General features: G+C 39.7%; 1 long non-coding RNA gene across 11 annotated transcripts in view; it reads left to right on the forward strand.

Annotated features, from left to right (window-relative positions):
* The window catches only part of LOC107969247 (uncharacterized), a 310,186-nt gene that overhangs the window by 9,618 nt on the left and 273,909 nt on the right, over positions 1-26,659 (forward strand). For all 11 annotated transcript variants that reach the window (XR_010153264.1, XR_008540459.2, XR_010153260.1 and 8 more), the window contains exon 2: positions 25,438-25,846. This is a non-coding gene — a long non-coding RNA (uncharacterized LOC107969247). The remainder of the gene's footprint in view (positions 1-25,437; positions 25,847-26,659) is intronic.

Below are 26,659 nucleotides of genomic sequence, written 5' to 3' on the forward strand. Positions count from 1 at the left end.
AAACTGGTGAAGTTATTGAAGTTCATCTTGAAAAAGTTACTCAAGTTTACATTTTCTGACTTGGTTCAATTTTCTTTTATTTCAGTTTCCATATTTATAGAACAGGAATACTAATGCGAGGTCTACACTTAAATGACATTGCACTTTCAATACTTAATGAGAGTTCATATCTGGATACCTTCAAACAATACCCATTCCACCAAGACCCACTGAATCAAAGATTTTTTGTGGTGGGCCTGAGAATCCACAGTTTAAAAAAAATGACTATTGTGTTATAAAAATCATACAAGTTTTGTATAAAAATTTCAAGAGTATAGAAAAACTGTTTCCAGGAGAGAGGACTATCCAAGGAAGAGGGTGGTGGTGATGGTAATGGTGGTGTTGAGGATGATGACAACAAACAACCCATTTTATTTATTAGCTAAAATGTGCCAGAATTTATATATCTTGTCTCATTTAATCACATTTAATCTTCTCAGCAATCTTATAATCTTACAACTTTAAACACATTATCATCTACATTTCATGAAGTCATTGAAGCCCAAAGTGTTTGAGAAATCAGTTGCTTTAATTTCCTGGGGCTGCTGTAATGTACTGGGTAACTGTAAACAACAGATGCCTATTGTCTCACTCTTACCAGGCTGGCAGTGTCCAAGGGGCCATGCTTCCTCAGAAACCTCCAGCAAGGATCCTTTCTTACCTCTTCTAGCTTCTCGTAGCCCCTGGCATTCTTTGGCTTGTGGCAGCAAAACTCAAGTCTCTGCCTCCAACTTCACATGGCTGTCTTTCCTTGGGTCTGTCTTCCCATGGCATTCTCCTCCCTAGGTGTCTGGGTCCAAATTTCTCTCTTCTTAAAAGGACACCAGTCTTATTAGATTAGGGTCCACCCTAATAACCTCACCTTAATTTGATTACACCAACTAAGATCACATTCAGGCCGGGTGTGTGGCTCACACCTGCAATCTCAGCACTTTGGGAGGCCAAGGTGGGAGGATTCCCTGAACTCAGGGGTTTGAGACCAGCATGGGTAACATAGTGAGACTCTATCTCTACAAAAAATTTTTAAAATTAGCTGGGCATCATTGTGAGTGCCAGTAGTCCCTTCTACTTGGGAGGTTGGGGCTGGAGCGTCCCTTGAGCCCAGGAGATAGAGGCTGCAGTGAGCCATGATCCCACCACTGCACTCCAGCCTAGGTGATAGAGTGAGACCCTCTCTCAAAAAAAAAAAACAAAAACAAAAAACAAAAATGACATTCGCAGATACGGGGGGTTAGAACATCAACATATCTTTTGGGTAGATACAATTCAACCCATAACTTTGCCCAAGGATACAGTGGCTAGTAAAGTATGGAAACTCGATTTTAACTTAGGAGATGCTAGAATCTAGCCACTTGGCCGTCAGCCACCACATATTCCATCTCAGTGGCATGTGGTTGGTGAAAATGTGTACAATGCCTTGAGAAAGGGAGAAAGTGTAATAAATGAAAGAAATCTTTCAGCTATTCAGTAAAAATTTATTTACAGGAGAACAAAACTTTGGGTTGGTTTCAGATGTTTCCTCTGCAACAGTTAGATGCCAAACGACTCCACCGTTTTTGAGGAGGGAAAAGTTATGAGCTAAGAATGTTATAACCAGCAATTTGTCTTTCACTAGGACAGTCGAGCATTCTCAAAAATGCAAGGGCTCAGAAAATATTCCACTTGTTGAAAAACTATTCAAAGATACATTCCAGTGGTTCATAGGGTTTGGAATTACATAGACAAGAAAAAAAGTCAAAAATAATTTTGAAACCAACATAGTATTGCCAACTTTTAACGTTGTAAGGGTGTTTAAAACACGTCAAACTACCATCTAGTGTTAGAATCATTTCATAAAAGACAGATTATTTTAATGCCAAAAAAATTTAAAAGATACATAAGCTGATGGCTATTTAAATAGAATAATTTAGCTTTATGAAAAAAATCCTTTAATATTTTGCCCCAGAGTAGTGAAGAACTTTTTCCATAGATAAGATCTCTTCTATGAATGGGTGTTTGAAAACCAGGAACTGACAGGAACACAAAAAGAACATGATCTGAAAATGAGCTCTGGCTAGCACTCTGATTTATGCAACTGAGGGAAAAATGTTATTTGAAACTGACTCTAATCATTCCCATTTTCTAAGGAAAGTTTCAGTGGGAAAATCAATCCTTGCAGTACTATTCCCTTCCATGTACAGAGGGTGGTGGAAGGTCCAGAGAAGATAACCATTTCCCTCAACAGACATCTGGGTTTCCACTTAGCGTTTTCCAAATTCTCTTGGAAAGATCTATGAAAGGACCACTTATTTAAAATAATGGTTTGAACCCACACATTTAATCAGTTCTCCCTCCCAAAGTCTCTATATTTAAAAACAAACAAACAAACAACAAAACAAAACAAAACAAAAACCTGTGCATTTGAATCCAGGTAGCGTCCCCTTGGCTATAATTTCTAAGAATTTCTGCAAATTAGAGTATAGATGAGGTTAGATTGGGAAAATGGCCCATTGATTTGTGATTCATGACATATATAAGGTGAGACTCATCTAGGGAGAAAGAAGAAGGGCCACTAAGCAAAATTTAACCAATACCTCCCTCCCCAAACTTGGAGCAAGAGGACAGTTAAAATCTGGGGGTAAGTGCATCTGGAACAAACACAGAAGCTACTTGAAGCATTCAATTGCAGTTTATACTTGGAATGAATTCCCAGGCTGAATAAAGCAGGGCAGTTGCAAAACTGCCTTAAAACTAAGGAAGTGGGTGGTTGTTGGGGAGAATTGCTCTGAAACATTGCCCTAGAGCTCTAGGTAACTGAGCTAGAAACTACAAACAGGAATAGAGTATCTCAGGCAGAGGAGTGACATTCCTACCCCATATATCTGTTCCCTCCCTGACCTCCTAGGCAAATGGACCTCCTACCTGGTATAGGGTAATACTATGGTAAATCAAAGCATGATGGCCTCCATTTAAGAGCATGGGCTCTGAACTCTGCCTACGTTTAAATACAAGCTCCTGTATGTACTAGGTCTTTAACTATTGGCAAGATATTTAACTTCTGTGCCTCAACTCATCTTTAAATGGAGACAATAGTAGTACCTAGATCAAGGGTTTGTTTTCGAGTGTTGGTGAGTTAGTGGAAAAGTTATGAGCTAAGAATGTTATACCCAGTATGTAGATTACTTGGCTCTGTAACCAGAATTTAGCGTTCAGCAAATGCAGCCACTATTATTGATATTACCACTATTATTATTACCAGCATTACCAATATCTACTCTGAAGTAGATATTAATATACACATTTTATATGCAATGAAACAAAGATTTAGAATGGTTTTTCAAAAGGTGTTTAATTTCAAATAATTAATGATTGATGGGTTTGAGCATTGAATCTAGATCTGACTCAAAGCTAGTATTTGGTTCCTATTGCTCCTATAACAAGCACCACAAACTTGGTGCTTGAAACAACACAAATATATTTTCTTGCAGTTCTGATGATCAGAAGTCCTAAATGAGTCTCACTGAGCTAAAAATCAAGGTATTGGCAGGGCTTTGTTCCTTCTGGAGGCTCTAGGGAAGAACTCATTTGCTTGTCTTTTCCAGTTTTGAAGGCTGTCACATGCGTTCCTTGGCTTGCAGCCCCTTCCCTCTTCAAAGCCAGTAATGGCTGATCAAATCCATCTCCTGCTGCATCACCCTAACACTGACTCATCTTTCGCCTTCTTCTTTTACATTTAAGGACCCTTCTGATTACACTGGGCCCAGCTGGATAATCCAGGATAATCTCTCTATTTTAAGGTTGGATGATTAGCAGTATTAATTCCATCTGCAAGCTTAATTCCCCTTTGCCATTTAGCCTAACACATTCACTGGTTCCTGGGATTAGGATGTGGACATCTTTGAGGGGCCGTTATTCTGCCTACCACAAAGCCTATGTCACTATGTTATTTAAATCTCCCTATCCCTCCATCTGAGCTAGAAAGATAAGACTTAATCTTTGAAGGAACTTATTCCAACACTCCCAGTGTGATAAACCTAGATCCTCCCCCTTTTCCCCATGCAGGCAAGATAGGCAAACACAAAAAATTCAATACTTCAAAAGAAGAGGACCGATCTGAGGAATCGACATATTCTTTATTTGTCACAGAATTTCTACCATAAATGGAAGGAAATAAGTGCAGAGCTATATCATTTCTATATTCAAAAGTGCTCTTCTCATATTAGCAATAGTTACTTAGAACTATTGAAAAATTTCCCTGTCACAATAATAACAGAAATATCCATATTTGGAAATAAACTGAATAAGCAATTTGCAACTTTTACTAAGGGACTACTCTATGGTAACAAATAAGTCCCCAAATCTCAATGTCTTAACACAAACAAAAGGTTTATTTCCCACTCACTTCAAGCCTGATGCAGGCTGAGTGACTTCAAGATTGCCATCCTTCAAGTGGAAACTCAAAGATCCAAGAGGCTTTCACTTTGCAGCTTCACCATTCTTAATATGTGGCCTCGGTGGTTACCAACCTTGGAGAATAGTGTGAGGGACTCACTCTTGATTCCTTCTGACCGTAAGTGGCAAATGCCTTTTATACTCACAGCCCATTGGTTAGAACTAATCACATAGCCCCAGTGTAACTGCAATGCAAGGGCATCTATGTAGGTGAGCCATGGAATATACAGTGAGTGCACCTCTGCTCCAGGAACATAAAATATTTGAATAAAATGAAAGGTATACCATGTTTCTGTGTTAGGAGAGGTAATATTGTAACGATGTTAATTCTCTCCAATATAATCTGTTGCTGTGACATGATCCCAGACACAGAAAGTAATAAAATGATTCCAGAGTTTTCTGGGAAGAATAAATAAACAAGTATAGCCAAGAAAAGTTAGAAAATAAAATGGGATAAGCCAAGGTTCTCCACTAATATATTAAATTTACTGCAAAGCTTCGATAGCTAAAATAGCTTGGTGGTACTTGCCCAAGAATGGATAACAAGATCATTGGAACAGAATGAAAAGTGTAAGAACAGACCAACAAATATATAAGCATGGTGCATATACTACTGGCATGTTAAATCAGTATGGAAGAAAGTGCTTATATGAAAAACAACGGAGGGACCTCAGAACCATTGCTTAGGAGGAAAAATGTTATGTCCATACCTTATGCCCTACTCCAAAATTTATTTCAGGTCCATTAAAATTTTTAAAAGAGTTAATAGGAGAAAATATAGGTTTTGGAAAGACAGTCTAAGCATGATTTAAGTGAGAGAATTCATGAAGATAAAAATGCGTGCATTTTTTAACCTAAAAATTCCATGTCCCAAATAACAAATCAAATTAAAAAGCAATAAAAAATGAGGAAAGAGCTGGGCATGGTGGTGTGTGCCTGCAGTCCCAGCTACAGGGGAGGCTGAGGAGGCAGGACCACTTGAGCCCAGGGGTTTGAGAAAGCCTGGGCGAAATAGTGAGACCCTGTCTCTTAAAAAAAAAAAGAATTGAGGAAAGAAATTGTATCCTATATGACAAATGGATACCACCATTAAAAAGTAAACAGTCTTAGAGATAAATAATAAACACACAACATTACATGAACAGAAATGTAGTTATACTTTCAATAAACACAATAAAAACTTAAATATCATTAGTAATAAGAGAAATACAAATTCCAATAAAATGATATAGTCTTCTACCTGTTGAATCAGCAAAGATGGAAATAATCACTCAGCACAGTTAGGGTGCAGGATGATGAGGCGTGTAAATCTGTATACTCTTTCTGAAAGGTCGTTTGTATTAGAGGTCTCAAAATGTTCATCTTCTTGCATTCTACTTGTAAAATTTATCCTAAGGAAATAATAATAGATTTGTAGAAATAATTATCTATACAAATATTCATCCAAGCTCAGTTTCAGAAGCAAAAATTTGAAAAACAACCTAAATGTTCAACAATCATTCTTAGTAAATATTCAATAACACCATATGTTTTGATTGAATAAATTGTTTTATATCCATATGTGGAAATGTTGTAAATATTTTTATAGATGTTGTTTATAGGCATCAAAATGTACATGGGCTATATTTGAATAAACAAGGCAAGTTATATACACTATGATTCTATTTTGATTTTGAAGAGTTTATATATGCATTAAAATCTAGAAGCATCTATTTAAAATTCACAGTAGTTACCTCTACATAGTAGAAATAAGGCAATTTTAAATCTTTTTTATTGTATTTTTACAAATGTTACACCATCATCATGTCTTACTTGATTAAAAACTGGAGCGGGTGGAGGAAAAAAGTGTGGGATTCCTGGAATAGCCACTGCCAAGATCTGAGGCATGGATCAAAAAAGCAAACGGCTGTTTTGCCCTATGGCTGCCTGAAAACACACACGTATTTCAGAGTTGGCCACATATTTTGCGGTAGCTTTGTATTCCAAGGGCTGAGTTTTGCAAACAAACTGAGCAAAGTACAGCGTGTGCCCCTTCAGGTGGTTTTTGGAGCTCATCAGGTATGAGTAACACTAACTCATTTATCTTTGGATGAATTTGCACGGAGCACTGAGGTGTTGACAGAACCTAAGCTGAGAACAATGTTTATTTATATCTGCAAAAAATAATTCATGTCTCTGTAAATCTAGGATTTTCTCCTAATTTGCTCACCGTTTGCAAACATTTGCAGTTCTCCCCACTGGTGATCCCTGGTTTGGCTTGGCTGGGCTTGAGCAAATGAAAAGGAACATAAGACAGTGAATGGAGCTGAATGCTGTGATTCACACATGCTGACATGTTGGAAATGCTGAAATCTGTAGAGTTCTGTTTTGCATCTTCATGACAAATTGATATCTGCATTGTTTATGTTACAAGGTGTCTCAAACTGTGTAACTCTGTGTGTGTGTTTGTGTTTGTGGGCCAGTTGGGTTGAGGCGGGAACTTCCTAATGTCCTGGCTAGGTGCTGAGCCATCTGTAACTATTGAATGTCTTTATGGAACATATAAAACTTTCCACCAGCCTCTGTTTATTATGGAAAATTTCAAATACAGAGGCAGAGAGATTAGTATAATGACCCCCTGCTCACTGTCCTAATTTGAGTAGGTGCAACAGGCAGGCATAATTGCTTCAGCAATTATCAACTCATGACCAATCTTATTTTCTTTATAATCCCTACACTCTCCCATGACAACTATTAGGTGGTACTAATGCCAGCAGATGTGGAGTTCAACATATGTAACAAACCTGCACGTTGTGCACATGTACCCTAAAACTTAAAGTATAATAATAATAAAATTAAAAAAAAAAAGCCTTAGACCCTGACATCTTATTGTAAATTGTGGGATGAGAAAGAATTAAGCAAAAGATTAGGGAGTCAGGTAGACATAAACTGAATCAGGCTCTACCATTACTATTTGCTAGTTAATTGATTTTGGGCCACTTAACTTTTCTGAGCTTCGTCTGTAAAATATAATTATAGAATGTAATTTATAGAACAACTAAATTAAACCTATGGTATAATTAAAGTACCAACAAATACCACTCTTTGGATCTAGCAGGTACTTGGTCACTGTTATTTTATTACTGTTACTGCTTCTTTGTCTAGAGTAGAAAATCAAAGTATAGAAAGACAAAGTTAACCAGAGTATTAAAATTTCCTGATCGGCTGATAAATATGAGTTACACATTGGCTGAGGTCAATAGTCAGCAAATGAGTGCCTTTTGAGAGTAAAAGCTGCGCCTGGACATTATTTATACTGTGAGGTGATGTTTTCTCAGTATAAAGGGTAAACGCATATCTCTTTGCCCCAAATTTCACCAACCTTGGCCTGTACAGATGTGTGTGTTTTTTTTAAATTCCCCTACTAACCAGCCATTTATTTGGGTTAAATTCTGTAGACACAAATCAGGTGATCATTTAGCTCTTATCAGTGGGTGTCATTTAGCGTTTCAGCCTAAGTAGTCATCCATCTATCAAAGAAATAGAAAACAGATGGGAAGCAAGGATGCTGGGAAAGATAGGAAGACTGAGCAGCTGCTTCTCAGGGTGGTTTGACCTACAGAGTGCATGAGGTGCGGTAGGGGTACCAAGGGGGTGAGGCTGTGGGTAGCCATTTGGAAATGTGATTCTCCTGGATGGTGTGTGCGGAATAGAAAAAGTCACAGAGCCTGAGATCAAGGAACACTGTGGATAAATGTCAACATGTGTTCCTGTTTGGTTTGGGGTCTCTGTGAACTCAGAGATGCCTTCCAACTCAGAAACAAAAGAGTTATATATTTTTAAAGAGGTCAATTAATTTCTTTTTTTCTTATTTTATTTTATTGAGATGGAGTCTCGCTCTGTTGCCCAGGCTGGAGTGCAGTTGTGCGATCTCAGCTTACTACAACCTCTATCTCCCGGATCCAAGCGATTCTCCTGCCTCAGCCTCCTGAGTAGCTGGGATTACAGGTGCCCGCCACCATGCTCGGCTAATTTTTTTGTATTTTTAGTAGAGACAGTGTTTCACCATGTTGGCCAGGCTGGTCTCGAACTACTAACCTCAAGTGATCTGCCCGCCTGAGCCTCCCAAGCTGCTGGGATTACAGGCATGAGCCACCATGCCCAGCCTTTATTTCTTATTTTTTAAGCTGACAAATAAAATTGTATATATTTATGGTGTACACTACAGCATGATGTTTTGAAACATACATACATTGTGGAATGGCTAAACCAAGCTAACTAATGTATGCATTAGCTCACGTACTTATATTTGTGGTGAGAACACTTAAAATCTACTCTTTTAGCAATTTTCAAGCACACAATGCATGGTTATTCATTGCAGTCACCATATTGTATAGTAGATCTTTAAACTTATTCGTCCTGTCTAACTGAAATGTTGTATCCTTTGACCAACATCTTCCCAATCCCCCCCACCGCCAATTACTTTCTCAGTGACTCTTTCTAATTAATTTCTAAAAGGTTATACCTCTTAGTAACTGTGCTTACTTCAGTCACTGAAGCACAGTGAAGCGTGCTGCTCAGTTCTTCGTGGGAGAACCCGCCTCTGCTTCATCTGCAAGGAGTGCAGTCAGCTAATAGCCTCCAGGTCCCGCACCTTTGGATCCAATTCAGCTTTTGAGCTGAGGCCATGCTCTTTGAAGAAAGGCACCAGTCAGTGACTGAGCGTGACACAAATCCTAGGGCCTGGCCATTTCTGCCCAGTGTGAGGCTCCTCTAATGGGTCATCTTTGGTCTGAGGCTCCCGATCAGACTAGCCTAAACTTTGACAGCCCAGCATCAAAATCAGAGGCTCTCCCTGCTAAATCCTGCTTCTTTCCCTCCCTTTTTCATGAGTTTCAGATCAGCATCATGGTCTGAAAGCTTTCTATGTAAATCTATATTAGGAAAAAACAGAGTCTTGCTCTGTCATCCAGGCTGCAGTGCAATGGCGCTATCTCCGCTCACTGCAACCTCCGCCTCCTGGGTTGCAGTGATTCTCCCGTCTCAGCCTCCTGAATAGCTGGGATTACAGGCACCCACCACCATGCCCGGCTAATTTTTTGTATTTTTAGTAGAGACAAAGTTTCACCTTGTTGGCTAGGCTGGTCTTGAACTCCTGACATCAAGTGATCCTCCCGCCTCGGCCTCCTAAAGTGCTAGGATTACAGGCATGAGCCACCGCGCCCGGCCAAAAGTATATCTTAATTAGGAAATAAACTTTATAACCCGTCCCAGCCTGTCTTCATCACCATCCTCTTCAAGTAATAACTAGGGAAATTTTGGTGTAAATACTGGTGAGCCAAAGAGAGTCTAGAAAGGGAGTCAAATAGGAAAATTACTGCCTCAGTTTTTTTTTTCATTCATCTCTCCTGGCCATTGCTTCATAGAGAAGATAACCAGAGATCTTTATTTACCATGCCTGTATTTATTCACTGGGCTGCTGCTTTTAAAAAGGGTGGATCAAGATATCTTATTTTGTTTCAAACATTTTTTCATACAATTTCACCTTATCTTCTCATTTGGAACCCAAAACAATGTGTTCCTTAAAAGTGGGAAAGCAAACACATCGAGTTTAGATCACTTAAGGTATTTTAAACACTGAAAGAATAATCAGCACTAAATATTGATTATTGTTTTACCAAGGAGTTATAGAATATTTGTCCTATTAGAAAACTTTATCTGCTGAAAATGTAAGCCTTAGTGGTATCTCCATTATTATCAGAAGAATTTGAATTTGCTGATGAACTCCTTAAAGCCTGATTTTGAGAATCATGCCACTAAAAATAAAGAAATAAACAAGAAATAAACCAAAAGAAAATAACCCTTTTTCAAATGAACGCATCATTTGCCAAGTTAAGCAAAGGAAAAAAAAGAACATAGTGCTGATTAACAGTGTGATGTTAAGTGGTATTAGAAATCTCTTTCTCAAAAATAAACAGTGGTACAACCAGGGCAGAAGAAGGAAGTGTTAATAGGTACGATTCTCAGGCTAGAGATGCAAGGAAGCAAGAAAAGTGTCTTATTTCCCCCTGTGACAGCTTATGTTCTGTTCCAAGCTTCTAGTCTACCACGTTGGAGGAAACAAACTTAGTCAACTCCAGGTCCACTTCCCTTTCCGTTGGTCTCTGTCCCTGTCAGTTCGGGTGAACTTAGATAATAGGAAGATGTGCATTTGTCAGGAGAGTGGAATGGAAGTCAGGTCAGGGGGCAACATGTGCTGATTATATGGATGTGGGTTATGATTCTCTTCCCCCCGATCACCCCCCGCCAGCTATTCTCTTCATGTTTCCTCCATGACCTTAAAGGTCCCTGCTGAGTTGTCCCTCTGTCCTTCTGTAAGGCCCCTCAGATGCAGTGGTTTCTCTGCTACTCCTGCTCCCTTCTTGGGCACAGGAAACTGCACAAGGTGGAGGCCCCTTTTGCCTAGAAGTGCCCCATAGAGTTGCTTCTGAAGGATCTTCATGGCTTCCCAGGAATCTGTGTGGGGAATGTATATCATGTCATATAAATCTACCTCCTCTCCTTACTTCCCTTGGCCTAAATTGAGGTCAAGAAACAGAGCCCCTTCTTAGGAATCCTGCATAGGTCTCCACAAACACATATGGTGCCTTTGTGGCAATTAGAAAAAAACACCAGGGCTGGGCACGGTGGCTCATGCCTGTAATCCCAGCACTTTGGGAGGCCGAGGCGGGCGGATCACGAGGTCAAGAGATCGAGACCATCCTGGCCAACATGTCTCCGCTAAAAATACAGAAATTAGCTGGGCATGGTGGTGTGGGCCTGTAATCCCAGCTACTCGGGAGGCTGAGGCAGGAGAATCGCTTGAACCTGGGAGGCAAAAGCTGCAGTGAGCCAAGATCACATCACTGCATTCCAGCCTGGTGACAGAGCAAGACTGTCTCAAAAGCAGAAAAAGAAAAAGGAAAAAAAAGAGAGAGAGAGAGAGAGAAAGGGAAGGAAGGAAGGAAGGAAGGAAGGAAGGAAGGAAGGAAGGAAGGAAGGGAGGAAGGAAGGAAGGAAAAAAGGGACACCAGAGCTGGATGGTCCCAGCGGAAAATAATGCCCCCTGTGGATGCATATGGCTATGCAGGCTGCTTGGTGAGCAGAAGGACCTTGTGCCAAGAGAATGGCCTCCTTTTCTTGCTGGTGGTGGTTGTTGCAGGAAAGTTGAGAGTTGGAGCCTTGGGGGTGGGAATTGCCATCCCTCACCTAAAATCTCATTGCTTCTCTAATCACAAGGAAGGACATTTTCTCCAAAATCTATGTTTGGGGAATATAGGCATTAGAAGCCCAATACCTAGAAAGAGATGCCTTTTTTCTTTCTTTTTTGCTAATACATCACTTCTCTGAGACCAACAGTCCAGAGTCACCTGGCTGTTGCCTTAATGTGTGTGTGTTGTAGGGGGAAGGGGAGATCACTGCTCACATCCTAGGCCTTTGAGGCAGTTGGAATTCTAATCAGGCAAAGAAAAAGGACACAAATATAAACTCTTCCCTTTTCCCTTCATCTGGATCTGAAAAGTTTGAAAGGGAATGCAAACGATCTCGGCAGAACCCATCTCAACTTTCAATGTCGGACAAACACAGATTATCCCTGTGATAGGAGGAGCAAACAAGACAAATCAGCACTCACGCAGTCAATAGTTCAAAATAAGGGGACCAGATTAAGCAATTGGCATAGAAGTGTCCTCATGGAGTTGGGTAGCTGCGAGAAATGAGACACACCTGGAAACCTAAGCCATTCTAGCAGCTTCTAGGAATTGTTTATAAAATTGTAGCATATTTCATTTGTTTTTCATATATTTTATTGTAAACATAATTAACAATCTTGATCTTCTCAGGAATTACAATTAGCTCCAGCAAGAAAGAAGTGAGTACCTGGCTGTGATTATACCAGATTTTGAGGGAGACTAGGCAGATTCTGCCAAACGTTTATCCTTGTAACTAACTCAGCAGCATATATGGCTTTTTATAAATTCTGGTTGGCACTGGATTAGGTTCAAAGGAGTATGTAGATATCCTAATCTTTTATATATAATATAATAGTTTGTATTTTGAAAGATTAAGAAAATAAAGCTTTCAAACCACTACCTATAAATTATCACTCCCTACTTGTTGAGAGTACCTGTTCATAATGACATTTATACGTTAACAAGCATGTTTTTACACAGACAATGGATGCTTGCCTGTTCTTTGGCTAAATCCTGCACAATCCTATAAAAATCATGCCCAGCTCAAACTTCCAGTAGCATATTTAAGAATTTGTATTAGTGTTGCTCATTCTTTAAAGTGCGTATGAGTCCTTGGGGAACGTATTAAATGCATATTTTAACTCAGTAGGTCAGAGATGGGACTAAGTTTTTGCATTTCTAACAAACTTCTGGGTGATATCAAGTCTCCCAGTCCGTGGACCACACTTTTAGTAGCAGGGTTTTATATGGCTGGAAAAAGGACAAAGGTACGGTGCTGGAGACTCCAGGTCATCTCAAATTGGCCTCCTTCCCAATCTTCCCCACTCTAGCTCCAGTGGGCAAGATCTCTTATGGTGCCGGGAAGCAGTCTGTGGGTCTCGGGTTGTCAACATGAACTAGATGGCTAGCGGGTCTGAGATGGTGGTGTGTCAACACTGCTCTGAGTATACGAAGTAGATCCTGCGTCAGGCCTGTTGTGTGTTTGGGAGATTCCGTGTGTTCAGGGCTTAGTTAATTTTGCTCATCACTGGGTCTAAAATAAGCATGGGCTGGGCCAATCTCTGGTTACGTTCGTGTATCTGGGGTGTGGCCATTGTATCCAGTCTCTCAGTCTATTGAGTGTTTAACAAGTCCGGGAGATCAGTGTGTCCAGTGTGTTCCATCTCTCCAGCTTGGTCGAGGTTTTGGGCTTTGCGTTTTTCCTGCACCATGTCATAGTCCTAAAAATGTCGGCAGCTCTCAAAGTCAGGATTTCAGCCAATGAGTAGGCTTTGTAGGTAGCTTCACTAGGCTGGTAGGTCTCTAGCTTGGCTGCTCTGTCTATAGAAGGAGTCACCCTCAGCCTCTTTTGTGTGTGTGTGTGTGTGAGAGAGAGAGAGAGGTCTCTCTCTGTTCCCCAGGCTGGAGTGCAATGGCACAATCATGGCTCACTGCAGACTTGACCTCCCAGGCTAAGTGATCCTCCCGCCTCAGCCTCCCAGGTGGCTGAGACCACAGGTGTGTGCCATCATGCCTGCCTATTTTTTTTTTTTTAATTTTTTGTAGAGACAGGGTTTCACCATGTGCCCAGGCTAGTCTCAAGCTCCAGGGCTCAAGCAATCCACCCGCCTTGGCCTCCCAAAATGCTGGGATTATAGGCATGAACCACTGTGCCTGGCCCTCAGCATCTTAAAAAGGGGAATCCGCCTCTGCTGTCACTCATTATCTATCCCACTGACACCCCAGATATTCCACAGATGGGGAGCCAGATGCCGGCCTGGGCCAAAGGCCTTTCCCTTTGACCCCCCGCCCCCATCCCACCCACCCAATAAAACAAAGAAGCAAAGAGAAAGAAACAACGCTTTCCTACCTCCAGGCTCATGCATAGTAATGAAAGAGGAAAAGCACAGAACTCTCCCCTAACCTCATTCTCAAACTCTGGGCATCAGTTTTTGCATCAGTGAAATGGGGATAATGATAATTCTCACTTGTAGAGTTGTCGTGAGGGTTAAATAAACAGCATGTTTGTAATGAATTGAGCTGTGTGTGTAGGGCACAGAGTAAAACAACAAAGAATAATTATCAATTTCTTTTATCTATAAAAACTTTGTAGGGACACATATAAGAACAAGGCCCAGCTGAACCATACAGAAAAATAATTCAGTTTTATCATTTTATAGAGATTGATTATATAATTTCTTCTCCAAACTGGAATACCTTTGAACATTAAATATCATATATTTTACTATTAATATGTGTGGCAGAACAACAGAGGTAAACAGACTATTTCACCAGAATTAATGTCCATTTAATTTATGTATAAATGTTTAAATTCAAAACCCTTTTGTTCATATTTTTGAAACATATTGGAGAGGTCATTGCTTATTCATCAAAACAATCTGAGCTAAGGAAACAATCAGGTAAAAAGCTAATAATGAATTAGAAGCTATCAATAAAATGTCAATAGAATCAGGGAACATAGAACTAGAGAATATAGAAAGTCAAATCAGTGACTGGGAGGAAAAGTTCAACAAGTTCTTTCAGATCTGAGAGACAGGATAACTGGAGAAAATTATTCTAAAAATATAAGAAATGGTGCTAGAACAACTGGACATCCACATGCAAAAAAGTGAATCTAGACACAGATCTTACACTTTTCACAAAAATTGACTCAAAAGGGATCATAGACTTAAGTGTAGAATACAAAACTATAAAACTCTGAGAATAAAACACAGGAGAAAATGCAGGTGACCTTAAGTTTCAGAATGACTTTTTAGATACAACACCGGAAACATGATTCATAAAAGAAAACAAAAGATAAGTTGGACCTCATTAAAATTAAAAGCTTCTTCCCTGCAAAAGACAGTTAAAAGGATGGAAAGATAAGCCGCACAACAGGAAAAAATCTTTGCAAAACACAAATCAGACAAAGACTGGTATTGAATATATATAAAGAACTCTTCAAACTCAACAATCAGAAAACAATCCAATTTAAAAAGTGGACAAAAGATTTGAACAAACACCTCACCTAAGAAAATATACAGATGGTAAATGAGCATATAAAAAGATCCGCACTATATGTCACTGTGGAATTGCACATTGAAACAACAGTGCAACACCACTACACATCTATTAGAATGACCAAATCCAAAACACTGACAACACCAAATGCTGGTGAGAATGTGGAGCAACAGGAGCTCTCATTCGTTGCTGGTGGGAAAGCCAAAATGGTACAATCACTTTGGAAGAAAATTTGACAGTTTCCAACAAAACTAAACATACCTTTTACCATATGATCCAGCAATCATGCTCCTTAATATTTACCCAAATGTGTTAAAAACTTACGTCCACACAAAAACCTGTACACAAATGTTTATAGCGACTTTATCCACAATTGCCGTTATTTGGGAGCAACCAAGATGTCCTTAAATAGACGAATGGATAAACAAACTGTGATATATCCATAAAATGGAATACCATTGAGCAATAAAAAGACATAATTAATCAAGCTATGAAAAGACATAGAGGAAATAAATCCATATTGCTAAGTGAAAGAAGTGAACCTTACAAAGTCACCAACCTGATACCAAGTATATGACATTCTAGAAAAAGTAAAATTATGGAGACAGTAGGAATATCAGTGGTTGCCTGGGGTTTGAGGTAGAAGAGAGGAATGAAGAAATACAGCACAGAGAATTTTTAAGACATTGAAACTCTTATTCTGTAGGTTACTGTAATGATGGATATGTCCTTATACATTTAAGACTCATAGAAAATATAACACAGAGTGAACCCTAAGGTAAACTATAAACTTTGGTTGATAATATTAATGTATTGATATTGCTTTATTGATTGTAACAAATGTGCCATACTAACACCAGATGTTAATATTAGGGAAAATTGAAAGGAAGAAAAGGGGGACATAGGGGAACTCTCTGCCCTTTTCACTCCTTTTTTTCCTGTAAATCTAAAATGCCTAAAAATGAAAAGAAAAGTCTATTAGTTTAAATACACACACACACACACACACACACACATACATATATATGAAAAAGGGATTGCCTGAAGAGAAAATCAGGAGACCTCATATACACACAAAAAAAGTATTTCCAGGTGGAAAAACCAAGAGGGCAAAGAGAAGCAATAATGAAAGAACTTAAAACATAATTTTCTTTTAATAGGAGAAGGACTTAGATATTTAAATAGAAGAAAAATTAACTTCAGAAAAACAATAAAAAGAACTGAATTTGAAGATAAAGAAAAAAATATACTTTTTTTCACCACAAAAATAAATGCCTGAAAAAGGAAACAATTTCAATATAATTTTGCTGGAAAGAATATGATGCAAGTATTTTATATTAAGTCAGTATTGTTCAATGTGCAAATGTAACAGAGACATTCCTAGATACACTTTGGGACTCAGAAAATACGCCCATATATGTCAACTGTGAAAAAAAAATTATCTGAAAACTTCCTCCTCACTAGAAATATAGCTAAGAATTCAATAATATAAAAACACTGCATAAAAGAAATGGTAATGGATCTTGTAAGCAGGAAAAAATACATAGGATTTAAATAATCATTGTTACCATGGTCAAGAAGCAACATAAACTAATTCTTGAAAGAGACTACATATAATAAAACATTTACACATATTCATATTAGTAGTTACAAAAATTTCAATAAAATCCTAAACTAAGAAATTATGCCAGCAAAAAATACAATAAAACTTGAAAGTTTTGACACAAGTGTACAAATATAAAAATTAAGCCTACTTGGCAATTCAAAATTTCCCTAAATAACCCAGGGCAAGGATTAAAAAGTAATGGCAATTTCAAAATTATGTATCATAATTAATAGGATGTGGACTAAGCTGTACTCCAAGGTAAATTTATTTCCTTAGGTACAATGAGAATCATTGAATTAAGATTTCAACCCAACTCATATTTTAGAAACCTCTACTCTTTATTTGGCTATGACTAATTAATGAGAACAAGCTTGCTTTACGTTTTCTTATTTGCTGTGTAGGTTTTTCCCAATGATGCTAGACTTTGCTCAGCTGCTTATAGCTATTCTTGTTATTGCTCAAGCTGAGAATCTGGAAGAACCTTGCTTAGATGTTGATTTTCAAGTGCTGACTCTCCAGTACACATTGAGGGCCTCTGATATCCTTAATAGAATTGCTTATGGATACGCCATCAGAAACTGGGGCTTAATGGAGAGTTTGCAGCTTTGCTTCTCCTAGTTCTCCCGATAGTAATTTTATGTAACATGGATTTTAGGTAAGTAAAGGGGGATGAGCTGGGAGGGAGCTAGTGAAGGATGCTTTTCCTTGATGGGACTTAATAACCTGCATAATTCTTTGATGTTTATTCCTTGGAACTGAGTTTGAAAAATCACACCATCATCTCACTTTCTTGTATCATGATGATGTAATGTTGTTTTCTGAGGTCTGCAGACCATGCTGGTCTCTCCCTTATATTACATTGAGCCACAGAGAAGCCACAATGCAGGGGAGGGGTCATGGTAGGGGCTGGTGGGAAGACTCTTACTTTAGGGATGTCAACAAAGGCAACTAGAATTTCTTTGTCGCATTATTGACAAATCAAAAGAGGACCCAAGTCCGTCTGTTAAAGGAGAACAGTATAAATATTAGCAGTATGGACTTGTTTTAGGAACTAAATTTTCTTTTTTTTTGAGACAGGATCTTGCAGTGTCACCCAGGCTGGAGTGCAATGGCATGATCATAGCTCACTGCAGCCTTGACCTCTCACACTCAACTGATCCTCCCATCTCAGCCTCCCAAGTAGCTGGGATGACAGGTGTGTGCCACCATGCCTGGTTAAATGCAACCTAGTCTATTCAAACCTATGTTGAATTTACATTGATTGATTCATTTATTTGTTCATTTATTCATTTACTCCTTGTATTAGCCTGGGTTCTCCAGAGAAACAGAACCAATAGAATATATATATATAGAGAGAGATATATAAGAAGAGATTTATTAGGGAATTTTTTTGTAGAGATGTAGTTTTGCCATGTTGCCCAATCTGCTCTCGAACTCCAGGGCTCGAGAAATCTGCCCAGCCGGGTGCAGTGGTTCATGTCTGTAATCCCAGCACATTGGGAGGCTGAGGCGGGCGGATCACCTGAGGTGAGGAGTTCAAGACCAGCCTAACCAACATGGAGAAACCCTGACTCTACTAAAAATACAAAATTAGCCGGGCATGGTGGCACATGCCTGTAATCCCAGCTAGGGAGGCTGAGGCAGGAGGATCACTTCATCCCAGGAGGTGGAGGTTGCAGTGAGCCGAGATTGTGCCATTGCACTCCTGCCTGGGCAACAAGAGCAAAACTCCATCTCAAAAAAAAAAAAAAAAAAAGAGACCTGCCCAACCTGGCATCCCAAAGTGCTATGATTACAGGTTTGAGCCATCATGCCTGGCATAAATGTTTTTAAATGTGTACCAACTAATAGTTTCAAAAAGAGTCATAGCAGGTTTTCTTTGATACAGAGATATATGTCATAAACAGTCATGGAAGCTTCATATTAGTGGTATATCTTACAAAGAAGGGGGACTATTCAACACTTCGGTATTTTGAAAGAAAAATATGTAATATTGTATCTAACTTTTTACTGAAATTGTTTCCAGAATGTCTTCAAAAATATTTATCTCCTGTATTTACAAAGGAGTTATTAAATATGAGAAACCTGTTAACCAATAGCTTTATCACAAAGTTTTATGTGCTGTATTATAACTTCATCATTTTTATGTGGGAAATGCTTTGAATATAAATTTGTTTTGCCACATTTAAGAAAGCCCTGTCAAGCAAAATTAAGTGAATAATGGATTTGTTACTGAATGAATCTGAGTAATTTATATTAAAAGACAAAAGGACTTCTGCTGATAAAAGTTTTTTGGTTTGTTTATTTGTTTGTTTTAAGACAGAGATTCACTCTTGTCCCCCAGGGTGGAGTGCAATGGTGCAATCTGGGCTCACTGCAACCTCTGCCTCCCGGGTTCAAGTGATTCTCCTGCCTCAGCCTTCCAAGTAGCTGGGATTACAGGCATGCACTACCAAATGTGGCTAATTTTTGTATTTTTAGTAGAGCGTTTCACCATGTTGGCCGGGCTGGTCTCGAACTCCTGACCTCAGGTGATCAGCCCGCTTCGGCCTCCCAAAGTGCTGGGATTACAGGCGTGAGCCACCGTGCCCGGCTTGATAAAAGTTTTTGAAAATCAGAATTATTGTCTTGTTTACCTTCAATCTATTCAGACCTAGGTTGCATTTACATGAGCATTTTTACTCATTGGTTAATTGATTGAATCATTCATTTATTCCTTGTATTAGTCTGGTTTCTCCAGAGAAACAGAACCAATAGGATATATATGTAGAGAGATATATAAGAAGAGATTTATTAGGGAAATTGGTTCATAAGATTATGGAAGCCAAGAAGTCCCATGATACATCATCTGCAAGTTGGAGAATCAGGAAAGCCAATTATGTAAATGAGTGTTGAGTTCAAAGCCCAGAGAACCAGGGAAGCCAATTCTGTAATTTTCAGTCTGAGGTCAAAAGCCTGAGAAGGAGGTGGGGGGCACTGTAAGTTCCAGAGTCCAAAGTTCCAAGAACTTGGAGCTCTGATGTCCACGGGCAGGAGACGATAGATGTCCCAGCTCTAGAAGAGAAAGCAAATGCATTGCTCCTCCACTGTATTATTCTATCCAGGCCCTTAATGGGTTGAACGATGCCTACCCACAATGGTGAGTGCAATCTTTACTCAGTCCAAGGATTCAAATGCTAATGTCTTCTAGAAACAACCTCACAGACACACCCAGGAATAATATTTTTAGTAGTTATCTAGGTATCCCTAACCCAGTCAAGTTGACACATAAAATCAACCATCACATTTCCTTATCAATTCAGCCAATTCATTAATTAAATGCTACACAGTAATCTCCTTAAGAGTTGGAAGCACGTTGTGTTCTTTGCATATACTCAGGTCCTAACCAAAGCTTAGCACATAGTAGGCACTGCTACATACACATACAAGCAGTGGGATACAAGCAGTGCTATGATTAGGGCTAAATCCAGGTGTGTGAGAACATACTGGAGGAATAACTAAAACAGTCCTTGGGTGGTTACACTGAGGGGATCCGAAGGCACATAACAGAAGAAGTCCACACACAAGTAGTAAGGTTTAAGCAAGTGAGGGGGGAAAGGAATGAGGGCAATGGAGAAAGGCATGAGAGCTTGGAGGCACATTTGGAGATAGAAGAGAAGTCTGATGACTAGGGTGCAGGATAGAAAGTAGGGGGAAAGGAGGGGAGAAATGAATTTGGAAAAGTAAGCAGGGTTCAGATCCTAAAGGGCTTTCTGTGTTTAACAATTTAGCTTTTATTCTCAGAGCAATAGAGAGCCATTGAATATTCTAAATAGGAGAGCAACATGATCAGATTTATTTTCTTTCTTTTTTTTTTTTTGAAATGGAGTCTCACTTTGTTGCCCAGGCTGGAGTGCAATGGCACAATCTCAGCTCACTGCAACCTCCACCTCCTGGGTTCAAGTGATTCTCCTGCCTCAGCCTCCTGAGTAGCTGGACTACCAGTGCCCACCACCACGCCTGGCTAATTTTTGTATTTTTAGTAGACAAGGGGTTTTACCATGTTGGCCAGACTGGTCTTGACCTCCTGACCTCAGGTGATCCACTTGCCTCACCCTCCCAAAGTGCTGGAATTACAGATATGAGCCACCACGCCCGGCCCAATCAGGTTTATTTTCAAGAGACCATTCTACATGCAGAATGAAAAAATAATTTCAAATAACGCAGGAATTGTGACGGGAAAACTAGTTAGGATGCTGCTAAAACAATCCAGGATTAGAGATACTAGTGGCATCAACAAGATTGCTGGCCTTGGACATGGAGAGAAGTGGACAGGTTAGATGGTTCTGGGAGAATTAACAGGGACTGGAATGGATTGGATGTAGGGGGTGCAGAAGAAAAAGGTGTCAGAGATGGAGCCCATGTTCCTGGTATGGACCTTGGTGCAGAATGTGGTTCCGTTCCCTGAGGAGAAGGAACACTGGAGGGATGAAGTCTTGGTAGATGAAGGGAGAGAAGACAGTGCCCTCTGTTTTAGACAGACTTTTTGAAATTGGAGGTGACTGTGGGCTAATTAAATGGTGGTTTCTACCCAGCAATTGGGTGTGCATATCTCAAGTGGGCTGGAATAAAGCCGTGGCAGTGAATGAGGTCACCACTGGTGCCAAAACAGAGACCAGCATGGAAAAGAATGTTTACAGGTCAGCAGAAGAAAAGCCTAGAGACAGAAGAATGTGTTAAATGATACCACAAGGACCTAATCAGCAAAACCCAGAAACTGGAAAGCTCTGCAGAATGAACAAACCATCCCAAAAGGCAGGACCTTTAGATTATATGACAATTAAGAGATATAAAAACCAAAAACAAGGCATGGATCTTGTTTAAACAAACTATAAAAAAAAAAACACCTTATGAGTAACTATGGAAATTTAAATTTGATGAGGCACTATTTTTCATTTTTTAAGGTATGATAAGGATATTGTGGTTATGTTTTTTACAAAAATGATATCACTTAAAGAAATATTTACAGATAAAATGATGTAATGTCTGGGATTTACTGCAAAATAATCACGTGAGAGCTGTTGCTGGGGGAGTGATTATGGTATAGATGAAACAAGAATGGACACGAGTTGATCATTATTGAAACTGGTTGATCAGTACATGAGGATTCACTGAACTATTTTCTCTATCTTTTGTTGATATTTGACATTTTCCATATGAATAGTTTAAAAATACAAAGAGAACCTCTGAACACCCCCATGGACAAATCCATGCAATACAACATTTTAACCAAATGAAATCTTATGCAGAAAATATCTCCAAAGTATAGGTTGAAGGATAGCTGTTACGTACACAAGGCTGGAAACCCAAGATCCACACTCTCACTTTCCAGTAACCTCCTTGGCCTGCCTCTTAACTTCCTAGAACTCTAGTTCTTTCTCAGAACACAGCTGGTAAACAAACTGACAAGTGGGTAATGAGTAGCAGACTTGCCAGTGTATACTTTAACCTTTTTCTCACTTCCATAAATCTTACCTGAGAAAATGAGCTATGTCCACATAGCCTATATAGTGATCATTATATTTACCTTGAAATAAAGTCAAGCAACCTGCATGAATTTCTTCAAAGTAGGGTCTATACCCAATAATCACTCTGCAAACATCATCAGTTTCTCTGGAGAAAAACACATTGTATCTTCTGTCACACAGAAGATAATTTATTAAAAGTGTTTTACTTTTAAAAAGTTTAATTTAGGCTGATGTGGTAAATTTAAATGTCTAGAAAAAATAAAAATTTACTGTAAAGATATTCAGAGTGTTTTTGTATGCTCTGCATCCTACGGTTGCGTCTTAGGTAGCCATGATACATTAATCCAAACTAAGAAATTAACATGGTGTAATACTATGAACTGAACTGCAGAATTTATTTGGGGTTTCTCAGTCTTTCCATTAATGTCCTTTTTCTACTCTAGGATTCAATCCAGGATACACCACATTGCACTAAGTTATCACACCTCTTCAGTCACCTCCAATATGGGACAGCTTCATTTCTTGTCTTTCATGACCTTGACACTAAAACAGGCTCATTTAACAATCAATGGAGTAATGCTCTCCTCCAAGATTGCAGGATTCCATGAGAAGTGGAGGGCAGATACCCCTTACAGTGATATGTTTGGATCCGTGTCCCCACCCAAATCTCATGTTCAATTGTAACCTCAACCTTGGAGGTGGGGCCTGATGGGAGGTGGTTGGATCATGAGGGCAGTTTCTCATGAATGGTTTAGCACCGGCTCCTCAGTACAGTTCTCATTGACAGTGAGTGAGTGAGCTATCCTGAGTTCTGGTTGTTTAAAAGTGTGTGGCATCTTCCCACTCTCTCTCTTCCTCCTTCTCCAGCCCTGTGAAGTGCCTCACTCCCACTTTCCCTTCTGCCATGATTGGAAACTTCCTGAGTGCCCCCTCCCTAGAAGCAGAAACTGCTATGCTTCCTGTACAGCTTGAAGAACCGTGAGCCAGCGAAACCTCTTTTCTTTATAAATTACCCAGTCTCAGTTATTTCTTTTTTTTCTTTTCTTTTTTTTTTTTTTCTTTTTTTTGCTGGAGTGCAATGGTGCCGTCTCGGCTCACTGCAACCTCCGCCTCCCGAGTTCAAGTGATTCTCCTGCTTCAGCCTCCCGAGTAGCTGGGACTACAGGTGCCCGCCACCATGCCCAGCTAATTTTTGTATTTTTAGTAGAGACGGGGTTTCACCATGTTGGCCAGGATGATCTCGATCTCTTGACCTCGTGATCCATCCGCCTTGGCCTCCCAAAGTGCTGGGATTACAGGTGTGAGCCACCGCTCCCGGCCCAGTCTCACGTATTTCTATATAGCAATGCAAGAATGGACTAATAGAGATAGTAGTCATTCTAATGAAGAGAATGTTTTAGAAATTGAAACACCCTCTCATCCCTTGGATGCTGGAGAGTGGGAGAAATGGGGAGATGCTCAGAGAGTACAAACTTTCAGTTATAAGACGAGTAAGCTCTGGGGATCTAATGTACAGCATGGTGATTATAGTTAATAATACTGTATTGTTTACATGAAGATTGTAAGCGAGCAGATTTTAAGCGACCTCGTCTCTCTCTTTTTCTCTCATACACACACACGTAACTATGGGTGGTAATGGATGTGTTAACTAATTTGTGGTAGTCAGCACACAATGTATATGCATACCAAATCATCACATTGCACACCTTGAATGTATGTAATATTTTGTCAATTAAATATTTTAAAATTAAAATAAAGCCAGGGCTGCTAAATCACTCACACTACAACCAAAGTTTATTTAGAAGTCACTACAACAAAATACGAAACAAACCTGACTTAGCTAATGAGAGCTACTGCTTTATTTATTGATGCATCTGCTTTATGGTCTAGAATGGAATTTTGATAAGTATATGCTCTGGTAAACATATTCAGAACCCAAGTATTTCATATCTGGATTGCTGCCTTCCTGCCAAGGCTTAGCACTCTTCATCTCCTTCAGGGTCCCCAGGAAGGCAGAATGCACCCATCACTACTTAGAGTCTTTCTTGCCTTGGGCACTTTCTCCACAAATACCAAAACGTATACATCAAGTGTGAGCAGGTCAGCCTGCTCTCTGCCATCTCTGTTAGTTTTATTTTCATCCACAGATTTAAAGATAAACCATCAAATTGGAAATCACCATACTCAAATGCAAATACAGTGAAGTCTCATTAATTTAGACTCTACTAAATGAATGAGTCTATGATTGTTCATAAATGGTAAAATGCCTCAGTGAAAAATTGGACATATGTCTTATGAATTTTCAGTTTGCTTAGGGGTAAAGTAAATCTATTCAGATGTCAGCAGCTGTTTCTTTTCTTTTCTTTTCTTTTCTTTTCTTTTTTGAGACGGAGTCTCACTCTGTCGCCCAGGCTGGAGTGCAGTGGCAGGATCTCGGCTCACTGCAAGCTCCACCTCCCGGGTTCACGCCATTCTCCTGCCTCAGCCTCCCGAGTAGCTGGGACTACAGGTGCCCACCACCACGCCCGGCTAATTTTTTGTATTTTTAGTAGAGATGGGGTTTCACCATGTTAGCCAGGATGGTCTCAATCTCCTGACTTCGTAATCCACCTGTCTTGGCCTCCCAAAGTGCTGGGATTACAGGTGTCAGCAGCTATTTCAAAAGAAGGACCGATCTAACGAATTTAAAGATTTGTCTTGTATACTTTAGGACCCAGTGATTTTTGTGTGGTGAGGGATTCTAACATTTGATGCATTATGATATGATAGAACAATTTGTTACTTGGTTGATAATAGGTGCCATCCTTGAAAATAGTAGGATTACCTTAAAACTGATGTGTCATTTAGGATTTTTACTGTCAATGTTCTCCTCAACTGTATTACAAACTTCTTGTATTTAAGGATCATGCATTTTGTATGTTTTTGTATCCCTATGCCCTCTCAGTCTCTGTCTCATCGTGGGGCACAGAAAAGTCCTATACATAGAACACCTTTAATAAAAGGTTTTCTTTAAATATTGTGGGACTTGATTATTCTGAACATGTGGATTCAACCAGTTTAAAGCAGCCAGATGTGTTTCTGTTAGCTCCTTGTCTATCTAGATTTTTAAAATCTCTCACTAAATTTCTTGCTTTATACATTTCAGTGTGAGTATGGTATCAGGATGATATGACTGCAAGCAACAGAAAAATCAAACAAAAATGGCCCAAGCCAAGAAGAGAAATGATTATTTCACATTCCAAGAAGTTTGGGAGTCGAGTGGTTAAACGGCTAATTAATCTAGAGCTCAACAATATCACCCAGGACCCATTTTCACTATGGTGGCTAAAGCCCTGCACCCTTCAGGCTTGCACCATGGCAGCAGCAGTGACAGTAAAGACACCCTTACACCACAATGCTCCATGACCAGGAAAAGGGTCTCCTCTCTCCTGCCCCTTTCTGGAGGCTCCACCGAAGATTTCTCTTCACATTCCGTTTCTCATTCCTGAAGCAGTCGCTGGCAACAGGGATGGACTTACCGCATTGGGTACAGAGCAATGAAGATTCACCACTAGGTGAGTCCTTTGGAAAACACTTGGCCATCCAATATATAAACAAATCTGGTACTCCTGTCAGGAAAGAGGTAGGTAATTCCCAACAGCCAATAGTGTCTGCCACAAGTGAAATATCTCATCAGAGAAAACTGAGTAGGTAATACATGATTCTGTGTTTTCTCTGTTTTCTGCCTTTGCTTTTTCCATTTGGTAAGACTCGCCTGTGTTCCTCTTTGTGGCTCTTTCTCCTTGATAATACAACCCTGGTTTAGTTCAGATACAGGTGGCAATAGGCCAGAAGGGTATGATTCCAGTCCTAGGAGACAAATTCGTGATGAGCCTCGCACAGTCATGACAATCCCAATTCCATTTGTCAGTGAACCATTTAGGGATGGCCACGTGACTCAGTTCTGGTCACCAAGGTGGTGGAAGAGAAGTTCTCTTGAGGGGCATCTGGGAAAGATTCTTCTGCCTGATAAAACAGGAGGTAAGAAAGGGTTCTGCTCCCTCATTTGTTTCTGCCTTTGAACTTGACTGTGGGAAGACATGATGCTTAGTGTTGCTGCAGCTATCTCATGACCTTGGGCAAAACATCCCAACACACAGGAGGGCCAAACAAGCAGTCAGAAGAAGCCTGAGTCTTGTGGGTGTTGTTGAGCAGCTGAACCAACCCTAGGATGGCTTCCTTCCAGACTCCTTAGGATTGCAAACAAGGAAGCTCTATTGTTTAAGCAAGGTATCGATGGCTATTTTCACTTGCCACTGAAAGCACCAGGACAGAGAATCGTCTTTCTAGGAATACAGCCACAAAAGCCTTCATTATGGTATATGCAC

The sequence above is a fragment of the Pan troglodytes genome, chromosome 19 (assembly GCF_028858775.2).
Source record: "Pan troglodytes isolate AG18354 chromosome 19, NHGRI_mPanTro3-v2.0_pri, whole genome shotgun sequence".
Lineage (NCBI taxonomy): Eukaryota > Metazoa > Chordata > Mammalia > Primates > Hominidae > Pan > Pan troglodytes.